A 15,229-nucleotide genomic window follows, 5' to 3' on the forward strand; every position below is an offset into this window, starting at 1 on the left:
CACTAACTATGGAAAAATGAAATCTAGAACCTTAAGCTAGAGACTATCATAAAAGCATCCTTTCTCTTAAAGTGACTTGTTCCTTTTGGGGTCAGTTCTTTAACTTCTTTGGGAATCTTGAAAATTCACTTAGGTGACTTGCAGATAACCATTATTCTTTGCAAACATCGAATACAATGGAATCACTGCATGGTTTTCGATAACTGATCCACGAACCGAAAATCTCCGAGTTGACTTGTGGAAGCATTATACAAAGTAATAATAACCATTTAAAAAAAAATCCGTGATTACGTATGGATGTGATAATCTGTAGCAGCACTATCAGATAAATAATACATATTTAAAAATTTTCTGTAATTACATGTTTACCCGATAGGCCAGAACGACTCTGTCCCAAGGAGCTGTTACAGACTGAGTAAATAATACATGTTTTAAAGTCCATAATTACATATGTAAACGATAGACTATCGAGTAAATAATGCACATTTTAAAAAGTCCATAATTACATATTTACATGATAGTCTGTAAATTCTGTAATTACTTATTTACACAATAGACCATAACAGCTGTTACAGTCTATTATGTTAACTCTCATAGAATTATATTATGGATTTTTTAAAACACCATAAAGAACCTAAGGAATGAAATGATAGAAATGAAATAAAATATAAACTCACACTTACTATAGCTCTCTCAAAAGAGGACTATTTCAAGTTCAGATAAAACTCATGACTGGTACTTTCAGTGATAACTACAGACTTAAAATTTATTTGCCAAAATATAAGTTAGGCATCCCAGAATGAGAAATAACTAGGTAGTGTAATATTAGGTCAAACTTTTCCACTATTTCCATGGATAGAACTTAATCTTGGTTGCATAAATAAACTAACATAAAGTTGTGTTTTATTTATTTAATTAATCAATTGTGTTTTGTAAGTTAGGCTTCTCATAAAATTACAGTGAAGCACAACGATTAGATTCATATTTATGGTCTTCATTTATTCTTTAGATATAGAATATCCTTTAGTCTGTACATACTAATATATTTGGGAGTGTGTACATAGGTTATACATAATGACAACATATGCTTTTGTAGGTTTTCAATTGCTTTCTTATCTTTTAAGTCCTTTTCACGGATTAAGGACTCATACAGTGCATTTTAAATCTCAACTTCTGAAATTATTCTTAAGTTAAATACAAGATCAATGCAACTAAATGAGACTTCTGTCCATAATTACTACTAAAAAGCAAGGCTAAATCAATCCAGTGAGAATCTGTCATTTAGTGCTGTTGGACTATATATTCTCAGTAATAAAACACAGTATGGGAGAAACCTTTGATTCTATTTGTTAGGTATTATTCTGTAAGATATTTGACAGCTTGAAATAAGTGAGTGCTTGGATTTTCAGAGAGCTGTTGTACAAAAATAAGTCTTCGCATTTCATAAAATTTATTTTCACTTGTTATTTGAGCTACAAACTCCTGACATTTCTCAGCAACATCCATCGATGATGTTATTTAAGCCAGTGGCTTTCAAATTTCTTTGAATGAGACTCTTGGTAAGATATAATTTACATTAGGGCCTAGTATGTACATACAAAACCTTCACAAAACCACACACACCCTTAACAAATGTAATGCACTCTCATATTATCTACTCCACTGTTTTCTATATTATTTTATAAAAATGCTAATTGTGACTCACCAAATTAATTTCATGATCCACAGATGGGTCATGACCTGCAATTTGAAAAACACAGATTCAGGCAATGCTTTTTTATTGTTAGGGCACACATGGCTTCCTTACCTTATAATAGGTAGGTAAAATCTGGTTATATTTGGACTGGAAACATTCTATTTGTGGATTACAGCATAGTCTAATGGAAGTTAACTCATTATTCATGAATGTAGAACTATATAATAAAGACATGAAGTTTTCTCATCTATGTCTCTAAGGTTAAAGGTCTGGAAATAGAGCATCCTAGAGTACATTATTAAAGAGTTATTACCGAAACTATAGAAATTATTTAATGGGAGCTCTGCAGAGAGACACAACAGATTTCTGCCTCAGAATGTCCTGCTTGAGAAGGGATTCATTTTGTGGGCATTGTTTTTGGTTTTTCTTTCAAGATTTTATTCATTTCTTTTAAAGTGAAATAAGAGAGAGAGAAAGCGTGCGCACACACATGCATGCATAAGTGGGGTGGGGGGAAGCAGGAGGAGAGGGAGAAAATCTCAAGCCAATTTCTCACTGAGCATGGAACCCAGTGCAGGGCTTGATCTCACAACCTCAAGATCATGACCTGACCAAGAGTCAGAAGTTTAAATAACTGAGCCACTCAAGTGCACCTTGGGGGCATTGTTGATGGTCCCAGTGAAGATTTGGAAGCACAGAAGGAAATACTTCAACTGTGACAAAGGATCAGAGAGATTTTCATCTTTTTATGGTAAGGAAGTCTTTCACTAATGAAATTTCCTGGGGAGCCTGGGTGGCTTAGTCATGAGATCCAGCCCTGCATAAGGCTCCCTGCTCAGCGGGAAGCCTGCTTCTCCCTCCCCACTCCCCCTGCTTGTGTTCCCTCCCTAGGTATCTCTCTCTCTGTCAAATAAATAAAATCTTAAAAAAAAAAAAAGACATTTCCTAGTGTATTTAAATATATCAGAATTCTAATTAGTGAATTTGAAATTAGGATCCCGAATGAAAAACTCACCACCATTAATTGGTAAATGAAGTTAAGTATTTAGCAAATTATTATTTTATTCTCCTTCTAGGTCAATAATCTCTAAAATACAGTATGCTCAGATTGTGTTGTGGAATACAGAGAAGAAAAAAGTGTTCAAGAAGAAGCCATGCTTTTGATTATGTAACGGAAGGTCTAAAATGGGGAAATTTTCACCAGACATAAATATCTAAAATTGATACTGGGGGCACCTGGGTGGCTCAGTGGGTTAAGCATCTGCCTTCGGCTCAAGTCATGATCTCAGGGTCCTGGGATCAAGCCCCTCATCGGGCTCTCTGCTCATCAGGGAGCCTGCTTCTCCCTCTCCCTCTGCCTGCCTCTCTTCCTACTTGTGATCTCTGTCTGTCAAATAAAATCTTAAAAAAATAGAATAAAATAAAAATAAAATACAATAAAATTGACACCATCTACTGGTCTCTACCTTGTAGATAATTTACATTAGAGAAAGGAGAATGAAGGAAATTTGGGTTCGTATTCCTCAATGATCTAATTTTCGTGATTTTGGATAAGCTCAATAGGTGAAGACCTTCAGATCACAAAAATATATTTGCAAATTCTGTCACAACCTCAAATATGCGTCATGTCAGATGGCTTATTCTGATTTTTTCGAACAAATCTCCATGCCTTATTTTCTCCTGCATTCTTTAGAGTACAGCCCTCCCCCTCCCACCCTCTCAGAAATTGCAGTTGTCCTTAGCCTCTCACTCTCCTTCCTCCTTCTTCCTGATCAGTCAAGACCATGTCTTCTATGGTCTATTTCCTAAAGAGATTTCGAACTTTCCCTTCCTTTCCATCCGCATGGCCATTTTCTATGTTCAGACCCTCATTATTTGCTATCGCAGTTTCCTTAAGCCTCTGGAAGGATCTTCTGGCCTCCAGACCACCTCTCTCGCTTCATCTTTGACACTGCTGCTAGGACAGTCATTTTAAAAATCAGACCCTAATCACACGTGGCCTTTGCTGATGGTTCCCCTTCCCTTTGCTTTCTCTGGCCAGCTTTGTCCATCCTTCCAAACACAGTAGCAGAGCTGCCCCAGCGCCGCGGCTGTGGTCAGAGCTTCTCCAGCCCGGGGCGGCCGTTGCACCTTGGGCCTGGCTCCATCTTTGCGTGATCAAACTGTTCTACTGCATGTTTGTCTCTCTTCCTTATAAAATTTTAATTTCTCAGAACACAAAGACTATTCTCTCTTTACCAAGAAATATGACGTGCTCAAGAAATACCCATGTTATGATTCGTTGGAAGAACCACGGTCTCAGATAGGAATGCCCAATGCAGGCTAGTATTTTTCAATTCGATTTATAAGTGGAGTTTCATCTTTCAATGGCAACTAAAGAAATCAGAACTACGAGACGCAGGAAATAGGAGTCACTTCTTAGCGATGGAATTCTCCCTCCAGATTACAGATTCATTTAGGAACTGCCTCAGCCTAGAACCCAGACTCTGACACATTTTTTTGAGTGACTGAAATCTGTTCCCATCCTGGAATTTTTTACATACACCAGAAATTATTTCCACATGACAGGGAGCAGCTTTCTTGAACTCTGTACCCAAATTGGATGCTGCATTTTAAAACCCCAAATCGCTTTATTTAAAAAGACAATTTCTTTAGCTGTATTCTATAGTTATATCATGGTGGGGACTTTTTTCCTGAAGGAATTTCCCTCTTGCTAAATTGAAGTTTCAGAAATCTGTGACTTAGTAGCAAATGATTGCATCACTCGGATATTGTAATGCCAAATATGTATGTATCAGAGAATTTATTTTATTTATATGCATTTGTTTTCTTTTTATTATAGTGGAATTGAAGACAGAGATAGATTTCTTCCCTGCAGTGTTAACTACAGTAAGGGTTAGCATTATAGAATGTCATTCAACTGGCTCTTATGATAATAAATATTTCTGTGACAAAACCTACTCTGAACCTGAATTCTCCAGAAATCTCTCTTTCCTTTGGCTACCATTTTACTTCAAGGAGAAAGCAGAGAAAATGGGGAAGCAGTAGACTACTACTACAAGCCTGTAAGCAATTAAATAAAACTCATACATATGAAGGACCTCTTTTCTTTACGTTATTCTGCCTGTCAATTGAGCAGTATGTAGATTTTTTCCCTCTTCTTATTCAAAGTTGATGCTCTTGGTGGTGCTATTGTCCGTTCGTGAACATGCCTCCAAATATAGGGTCTGTGCCGGAGATATTGATAAGCTAGATTCTTTGTCTCGTAACCATTTATTTAGTCATTAAAAATACCACTGAGCATATGGAAGCACGAATGCAAACCCTGGCTTCAAGGGGCGTATAGTCTAGAAATGGTGAGAAGATATATACATAAATATAACTGAATTTAAAAGTTGCTGTGTTAAAGGGATCCGAGTACTTCTTACCAGCTCCACTGTCGGCCAGGAATCTGAGTCACCATCTCCTGGTTAGGTAGCTACCAGAGTCTGCTAATTGCTTTTCCGACTCCTGTCTGACCCCTTCAAACTATTCTCAGCAGCAAGAGGATCCTTTTGAACAGGAAGTCAGATCGTGTCACTCCTCAGCTCAAAACTCTGCAATGGCCCCCATTTTAGGGTCATAATCTGCCTCCTCAGGCTCCACACCATCAGCTTCTGACCCCATCTCCTACTACTCTTCCCCGCCTTCACATCCCTCCAGCTTCTCTGGTCTCTCTGGTCTCTCTGGTCCTGAAAACAAGAGACTGTTGCTATGGTGCTGGTTCTCTTTGGACACTCACCTCTTGGTCTTTCTTGACTGCACTCCGGCCAAGCTTTTAGAGTTTGTCACTAAAATTGCCAATGCTCATCTTTGATATCTCAGCAGCATGTGCATCTAATTCTTTCTATTGGTTCCTCCTGCTGCTTGGAATGCTCTCCCCCGCCCCCAACCAGTGTCACTAATTCCTCCCCTCCAATTCCTCAAGTTTGCCCGGATTTCGCCTTCTTAGTAAGCCCCACCTTAACCTCTAATCACTGGAATCCTCTACACCCCCTCCCTCTGTTGTACATTTCGTTTCACCAAGGAATCGATCCCCTTCTAAATACTGGGTGTTTGTTCATGATGTTTATGGGTTGGGGGTCTGTCCCTTATTAGAATCTCAGCTCCAGAAAACAGGGATCTTTACTTTGTTCACTAATGCCTCTGAAGCACCTAGGAGAGTGCCAGCCCATAATAAGCATTCAGTGACTGTTAGTTGAATAAATGAAAAAATGAATAGGATTTACAGATAGTGTATGATTTATAGGTGAAAGAGATTCATTCTAAGAGGACGGGATCAGAAAGGTTTCACTGAAGGTTTATTGGAGCGGAATCTTGATAGAGGAGTAAAATTGGGATGCATGTAAATACATTTAGGTAAAATGCCCTTATTCATTGTTTTAATATTGTCTGGTAATTCTTATCATAATACTGCTGTTAAAGTCATTAAGAGTCACATTGAAGAAAGAATAAAGTACATGTAGAAATATGGGAACTACTGTAAGGTTCTTTTTGGTGTGAGAGTATACTTTTCACCTGGGTCATGGCTTATTTCACCTTGAGATCTAATCTCTCCAGACCAAAAGGAAAAATAAAGGAAAAAATCATTGCAACAAACACATTAAGTCTATCATTTCCCTCTTTCCATTTCAAAATGATCTCAGAGACCTGATGTCCTCAAAGCTTACTTCTTAACTAAACATTCATTAAATACAACATATGCTTTAAAAATATTTTGTCATTTGGATGTTTTGCTGTTTAACTTTTTCTCTTTGACAGATTTAGAGGGAAAAAAGCTACATAGATATTAACATCAGATGATCATATCTGATTATATCTGATTATATCAGTGTAATATAATGCTAACAACATAGTTTAGTTTAGAGAAGACTCCTAAATTGAAACGTCGGCATCGTTTCTGCCTTCTTTTATTTCTTACTCAAACTGCTCAAAACAAAGGTTTTACTGCAACACTAAACACTGAACTCACAAGTTCAATACTAAAATGACTGGAGGCCATGCTGAAAATTAAGTCACAAAGAACTAAAGAAGAATGTGAACTACAAGTCCAAGCGCTGCTTTGCTCCTCTGGCAAGAGACTGTTGCTATGGTGCTGGTTCTCTTTGGACACTCACCTCTTGGTCTTTCTTGACTGCACTCCGTCCAAGCTTTTAGAGTTTGTCACTAAAATTGCCAATGCTCATCTTTGATATCTCAGCAGCATCTGATACACTTGAAACACTTTCTTGGCTAGTATTCCTGGACATCCCGCCTCTGGTACCTTCCTACCTCATTGCGTCTCCAAGCTTTCTTTGCCGGATACCCCTTTCTTGTTGGCGCCTCAAAGTATCGGTGTGTTCTGGGGCTTAGTCTTCATTCATCTGTTGTCTGGATCATCACTCACCCGTGAATCAATTGCCTTGGCACCCGCAGCTCAGATTCCATTTACATGCCAACGACCCCAAATGTTTATCTCTAGCACCTACCTCTCTTCTAAGCTCCAAGTGTGCACCGTCACCTAATAGGCAACTCAAAATTAACATGCTTAACACAGAACACTTGGTTTCCATTGAGCCTCACCTCTGCAAACCTCCCCGTGTTCTTCATCTCTGTCAACAGCAACACCTCAACACTTGTGGGTTGCTCAGTTCCCCAAATCCTTCCTTTCTCCTCGACTCCTGCTTTTCTTTCAGACTGCACATCCAACCCTAGTGACAATTTCTGCAGATTCCTACTGCCAAGCAGCTCCCCTAAGCTGCCCCTTCTGCCTGCTCTCTGCCTTCCACTCTAGTCCTAGTCACCACCATCTCCTGGCTCTCTGCCTGCATTAGCCTTCCTGGTTTTCCTGCTTCCAACACGTCACCTTACAGGCTATAGTAACTTAACTTGTTTATTTCTCTGTTCCCAGCACATGGTAGGTACTCAGTAATTTTTTGAGCAAATGAATAGTAGCTGAGTAAATATAAATTATTTGTTAAGACTAATCTTATTTATTTTTTAAAGATTTATTTATTTATTTATTTATTAGAGAGGGGGTGAGGAGGAGCAGAGGGAGAGGGAGAGAGAGAATCTCAAGCCGACTTTAGGCTGAGCATGGAGCCTAATGTGCGGCTAGAACCCCTAACCCTGAGATCACAAACCCACCTGAAACCAAGAGTGGACCACTTAATTGACTCAGCCACCTAGGCACCCCAAGCCTGATCTGACTCATTTTCTTACCTCCCTTGTTTTCTCTTTTTCCACTTTCCTCATATTGTTATATTTCAACCACACTACAAGCCCTATTGAAGGTGACTTTTTTAAAAGTTATATTAATCAGAAAACAGTATATATGATCCAGAGACACTTTGAAAATATTCACTGGAAATTATAAATCTCATCCCATTCATACCCTCTGCCTGGCATATGATCATTAGTTCAAGATAATTCAGATACTGGCTGCAGTTTAAGAAGAAAGTTTCCTTAGAGACACAAATTCCCATCAAACCAAATACAAAAAGACCACAAAGGAGAGAAATACAGACAGAAAGACAGAATATGAATATTTATTTCTTCCAGTGCCTTCTGAATAATTTCCATTCAGTCCATGTGGAAACTAGATGAGTTATTTCATATTTTCCATGACCCAATTCAACCTATTGCCCTTAGGCTGGTCAGAACTGGAGCTAGGTTTCTGATGGATGTTAACAGGAAGTTAACAGAGAATCATAGAGGTTAAAAAAAAAAAAAAAGCGAGAAATGAAAGCAAGATGGCAGGACAGGGGTGAGCTGCCCAAGCATCTGTGTTCCAACAACCACAAAAGAGATTCCTGGACCCCCAGCTCCTCTCCCCCATAGTCCCACTTCACTTGCAGTCTTCTCACCTTCTTCCTGGGCTGGGTTCTGAGCTGATGGACAAGTACTTATAATACATTCTTTTGGTTTTGCACCCCCCACTCAGGGTACCAGTAAATCAGAACAACTAGAACAGCCATACCTTTAGGGTCAGTCTTTCCCTAATGTTTCACTTATTCTTTGTGTTTATTTGCTATTAGGAAATTCTCAAAGGAGAACTGTGAATATTATCAAGTGGACCTTGATAAGTTCTAGAAAAACTATTCCTTCCTTGGGGAGTCCTTTACCTGTGCAAAAGTAGATGAGTCTATGGTCATTGGATCTGACTGTGAGTTTATCAGTGAACATGATTTCAAGCAGCTGCTCAGGTATTTATTTGATTAAGTAATTGTCTACATTTTTAAAACCAATCTTTATTTAACTTAAACTAATGTGAGGGATTGGTGGAGGGGACAGTCTGAGTTAGTGAAAACAAACTGTGAATTTTTTTTATAAAATGGAACTCATTTTCACTCACAAAAACTTGTAGCTAATAATAGTTTTCAAGGAGAGATCTTGCCAGATTAAAGAGAAAAGAATTGGTTGTTATTAGTATGTTGTTTTTATACAAAAAATGATGCCAAAGGACTAAAAAAAATTGTGTTGAATTAAGGAGATCAATGTATTTGTTTTCCCTATAATCTTATTTTCAGGGTTGATGTGTGTTAATCCAAGGCATTTCTTAATTTTTATAAGTTTAGAATTACAGGAGGCAAAGAGAATTTTTAAACTAATTATTTGAACAATACATTGGTTCATACAAAAAGTGGGGAGAAAATATTCAAAATTGAAACTATTTTAGAAAATCTGGGCCATGCCACTACAAAGACTATAATGCTTATTGTCGGTTATAGCCTGGGCATAACTTCATGTCTGTGGGCATAGAAACTTCAGCCAAGGATGGGCTACAGTTCAACTGCAATCAAATTTATGGTATATATATATAGACAAAAGTAAGCTTGAATATGATTCACTCCAAACAGCAGTTAAAAATGTTTTATTTAATCTCCCTATTTTGTAGCATTATGTTTCACTTTAATCTATTTGTAAACTTTTTCAGTCTTTCTTAGTTATATCTATGGGTTTATATGATACTTACATAAGAGTTTTATAAGGTTCTGAAATGTTATTCCATCTAATTATTCATTTAGTTAATCCTAATCGATCATGATGTATTCACAATACTCTTAATTTTTATTCTTTTGTGTTGGGGACTTCTATGTTCCCTTTCAAATTCAGTCCTTTAGCCTCATTACATTTGTGATCATTCTTTGTTGTTGTTTAAATGAACATATGACATTTTAAATTAATTAAGCCCTCTTTTTAAAGACATTTTCTTCCATTATAATCAGATTAAATTGAAGAGGATAAAATGAGATTCACTTTGAAACAACTGTAACCTATGACTACAATAAGGTCTAAATTTGTGTTTGAATGAGTATATTTCATCAGTATTTTCACAAGTTCCATACATGATTCCTTTACTTAACATATTTTCAATGAATTAGGCCTAACAAGCATGTGTTCAAAACCTAACTGAAATCAATGCAGAGATGTTTGGGGACCTCACATCCATTTTCTAATATTTAGTTCTTTATTTAGTTCTGTATTTAGTTCTAATATGTAGGGTACTTCCTAGACTTGGAAGAATTTTGCATTCTACAGGCCGTGAAGAAATTTGAATGTTAAAAGAATTGTTCTTTTTCTTTTATTTCCCTTACTTCTGTGGAAATTAAACAACCAAAAAAACTTTAATTCAATACTGTATTATGCCTGAGGTTTTAAATACACAAAAGTCAGTAAAATAAAAGTGATGGTTCCTAGAGCAAGTATAATTCAGACATATTGCACATATATATTAAAGCATAAAAGTTAACACCATATGTACAAAATACTACACGGGCTCATTTGTGTCACCACTGATAAATGCACAACTCCTATAGGAGCTCTGAGCTCTTATAAGAGCCAGGATTTGAGTCCCAGATATGAGAGAGGTTTAGGTACAGTTGTGGGAATTCTGCTACATTTCTTCTGTAAATTTTAAATTTTAACCAGGAAACTGTGGAAGCGAAAATTTCATTACAGAAACAATTCTAAAACTTCAAATTTTATAACCACAGATTTGCTCCTCTGTTATAAATTCATTAAGGTCTCTGCCATTTATGGTCTCTGTTGGTTGTTTATTAATTTTTTCAACCAGTATGTGTTAGGAGTTTACCAGGAGCCAGACTACATGAAATACTGGGTCATCAGCAAGCCAGATGATAATCCTTGCCATCATGATGTTAACATTCTGTGAGGAAAGGCAGACAGCAAATATAATACATGAGTAAATTATAAAGTAAATTGACAGGTGGAAAGTACAATAAAAAAATGGAAAAAGAACAAGAGGGTAAGGAATGTAGGAGGTTGGTAGGTATGTTGCAATATATTAAGTAGGGGAAGATGGGAGAAAAGCCTGGGAAGGTAGTAAAGGGGTCAGCTGGATTTGTAGATAGGAGAAGATGGTTCCAGGCAAACAGTTGGAGCTTGGGCCCAAAGGCAGAAACAGGTCTAGCATATTCAAGATGCAGCCACGGTGTGGCTGGAAGAGAATGAGTGAGAGGGAGAGTCCTAGGAGATGGAGTCAGAAAGTTAACAAGAGGCTGATTCATGAAGGGCCTGTAGGTCATTATCTGAAGTTTGACTATTACTCTGAGCAAACTAGGATTCACTTCTACTGTTTTGAGCAAAGAAGTGACATGATCTGACTTTACTTTTCAAAGGGTCATTCTGGCTTTTGTGTTGAGAAAAAACAATATGGGGATGACTATGATAACAGTACAGTACAGGGGCTTATTAGAGTCTCTTAGAATAATCCAGACTATAGATTTGAACCAGGCTAGTAACACTGCAATATGGTGAGAAACATCATGCTTCAGAACTAGTTTGAAGGGAGAACCAACAGGCTTTCCTAATGGGTTGGGTGTGAAGTGTGAGAGTGAGAAGGTAATCAAAGGCGGCTGCCAGGTTTTTTGCTTGAGCAACTTAAAATATGTTGTTGCCATCATCTTAGATATATGACTGCTGGTAAACAGGTTTGGGAAGAAAGATGGGAAGTTTGGTTTTGAGCTTGTTGAATTTGAGATATCTTTTAGATAGCCAAGTGGAGATGTAATCAGTTGGACCTAAGACTGGAATTCAGGAGACAAGTCTGGGCTGGCAACATAGAGGTTCTCAGTGGTCTTTGAAGCCATGTCTGAATGTAGACATCAAGGGAATGAGTGTAGATGGAGAAAAGAACAGGGCTAATGACTGAGCTCTGGAATACTCCAACATTAGGAGGTCTGAGGAAAGATCATGAACCAGAGAAAGAGACTGAGAAGAAATGACTAGTGAGGGGAGAGAAAAATGGTCAGCTGGGAGAAACATTGCTGGTAGATGAAGTAATATGATGACTGGGCATTGACCACTAGATTTAGCAATGTGGTTGCCACTCGAGACCTTGAGAAGAGTTTTGGTGGGGGGGTGGTACAGAAATTTGACTATAATGGGGTCAAGTGAAAAGAAATGAAGAAAATATGCATTACTCCTTTTATGTATTTTGGTGGAAAGGGTAGCAAAAAAATGGGATGAAAATTGGTGAGGATAGTGAGGTCAAAAAAGTGATAGGCTGCTAAGTATTTAACCACTGGTTCCCTGGGGCAAAAATAAATAAATAAACAAACAAATAAATAAATAAATAAATAAGGCAGTTCTGATTTGTAGCTTTTGCCAATTTCAATAGTGTAAATACCCGCATCTTGACTAATTTCACTGAGTTGAAAAGAGATGACTCTTGAAAGCTGCATGAACCAACCCTAGCACACCACTGGGTCAACAGAAATTTTGCTTTGTTTTAGGATGAAAAATAATAGGTACTTTGTATATTCTGAAGGGGCTAATCCAGTGGATAGCTAGAAATTGCTCATGTAGTCAAGAGAGGAGTGAACTACTAGATCAAATTTTCCAGAGTAAGTGAGAAGGAATGTGATCTGGTGCACAAGTAGAGGGATTGGCTTTAGATATAAGTATATATATAGTTCATATATTAATAGTGGGGAAAGCCAGGGCATATAGTGAAGACTTTGTAGATTGTTGTGGTGCTTGTCTGTTGTCTCTGTGCTTGTTTGCATGGAACAGAAACCCACTTAAAATAAAGTAAAAAAATAGCAAAATTTTGGAAGACTATAGTGGTAGCTCAGAAAACCCAATGGGACTAATTGCAATTGAGCCTCATGACAGGAATCCTCTTTCCTTTCTTGAGTTTTGGAAATATTCTTTTCTACCTCTCGGGACTGACTCTCTTTCTTCTATTTTCACTTGGCTCAAATTCAGCTTCCCTGTTCAAGTGTCCAACAGAGAGAAGCTAATCACAAATAAGGGAATCTATTAACTTAATTTATGTCACTCTCCACTGCTGGTCCAATCAACTTAGACCAGAGGAAGGAGCCACTAGTCAGTTAGCAAGGAAGATGTACTCGAAGGGGTTAGGGCAGGATCTCTAAGCAGGGTGGAGCTGAGGATGAAAAGGTGGGCATCTTCAACACAGTCACTAACAGTTTGGGGCAAGTACTGAGCGGATGTACTTCTGTGTCATCCATTCATTTATTTTCATTTTTCTCATTTGTGCATTTATTCAACAATTGATTATTGAAGATCTGTCATGTACTAGGCATTGTGATATGCAAGGGAGATAAGAAGATGAATAAGAATGGTTCTGTTTCCTACCCTAAAAGTGTTTACATTTTGTCTCAGATGTTTACAGTCTTCATCATGATGGTAGTGATAGTGCTAGCTATTTATGTCTTTTTTTTTTAAGATTTTTAAAATTTATTTATTTGCCAGTGATAGAGGGAGAGAGAGCGAGCAAGCACAGGCAGACAGAGAGGCAGGCAGAGGCAGAGGGAGAAGCAGTCTCCCTGCGGAGCAAGGATCCCGATGTGGGACTCGATCCCAGGACACTGAGATCATGACCTGAGCCGAAGGCAGCCGCTTAACCAACTGAGCCACCCAGGCGTCCCTAGCTGTTTATGTCTTAAGGACCAAATGTTGAGAACATTTTGTTCTATTTACTACGTAAATGTTAGTAATTAGCCCAAAGGTATCATATATTACAAAGCATTGTTTAAAAAAATCATTTATTTCCATCTTAATCCCCTATTCAAAATAAATTATTTTTGGTAATTTTTTTATACTTTACATTTCATAGATCATTACTCTTTGTGAGAAAAGGAGCATGGATTAATTACTTTCATATACTGAAAAAGATATATGACCTCATGCTGACATTTGAGATAATTCATTTGTCTTCCAAACTATTTTTTGAATCATATAATATATATGACATTGTTTAAGACTTAAGCATTACAGAAGAGAATAAAATGAAAGTGAAAATTTCCCTGCCTGAGCTCTTCCCCCTCTTAAAACTCCTAGTCTCACTTCCCAGGAAGAAATACAACCAATCATTTCATATGTAGACTTTGGGAAATTTTTAATGTATATTTAACATATTCATACACACAGAGACATGGTCTTATCTTATGCACCAAAAGTACTTGATACTTGTTCTTTGAAATTCCCTGCATATATTTCTCCTTTAAGAATATTTATAACATTGGGCTAAGAAGTAACTTGAATCCCAAGGACTAACTTCCTACCCTGAACGGATCTGAGATGGAAACTCTCAGTAACTATATCTTTGCATGTAAAATTAATCCATTTTACTGAATTGTGTTTCAGAAAAATGGTGTAACTTGGTCATGATCACATAATTAGAAAATGGCACAGGTGAGACTCAAACCCATACCCTTATTGTACTGGACTTTACCGTCCCCTAAATGATCTTGACTCTTAATCATATATAATTATGTTCCTTTTTCATGACTTTCAAAAAAAACATTTCTTTTTTCATGCTTTTACAAATCTTTCTATGGTACCCGTTGGTAATGGAGGTGCCATGTCTGAAATGGTATGCTCTCCATGGTAATGAAATAACCACAAGTTTACTTCTTTGAGTTGAAAAATTTTCATTTTTCCCTGAACTCAGAACATTTTGCAGTTCAGACTCTTGCAGTTGATTAGCTTTTTTAAAAAATTTAATTTTTTTCAGTGTTCCAAGATTCCTTGTTTATGCACCACACCCAGGGCTCCATGCAATACATGCCCTCCTTAATACTGGCCACCACCAGGCTCACCCAACCCCCCACTCCCCTCCCCTCCAAAACCCTCAGTTTGTTTCTCAGAGTCCACAGTCTATGGTTTGTCTCGCCCTCCGATTTCCCCCAATTCTCCCAATGCCCTCCGTGTTATTCCTTATGCTCCATTAGTAAGTAAAACCATAGGATAATTGACTGTCTCTGCTTGGCTTATTTCACTCAGCATCATCTCCTCCAGTCCCATCCATGTTGATACGAAAGTTGGGTATTCATCCTTTCTGATGGAGGCATAATACCCCATTGTATATATGGACTATATCTTCTTTATCCATTTGTCCGTTGAAAAGCATCTTGGTTCTTTCCACAGTTTGGCAACTGTGGCCATTGCTGCTATGATTAACTTTTTAAAAATGCATTGGGGCTATCTTCCTGAAGGATAATTTTTCTTATGGTCTTTGGCTGC

General features: G+C 37.6%; 1 protein-coding gene across 2 annotated transcripts in view; it reads right to left on the reverse strand.

The window, feature by feature from the left end:
- FANCL (FA complementation group L) overlaps positions 1-15,229 on the reverse strand; it is a 299,340-nt gene that overhangs the window by 276,768 nt on the left and 7,343 nt on the right. For both annotated transcript variants that reach the window (XM_045077868.1, XM_013051074.2), the window contains exon 2: positions 1,706-1,740. The gene's annotated coding sequence lies outside the window, so the exon portion shown is untranslated. The remainder of the gene's footprint in view (positions 1-1,705; positions 1,741-15,229) is intronic.

The sequence above is a fragment of the Mustela putorius genome, unplaced genomic scaffold, assembly GCF_011764305.1.
Source record: "Mustela putorius furo isolate JIRA1106 unplaced genomic scaffold, ASM1176430v1.1 tig00000224_pilon_pilon_pilon, whole genome shotgun sequence".
NCBI lineage: Eukaryota > Metazoa > Chordata > Mammalia > Carnivora > Mustelidae > Mustela > Mustela putorius.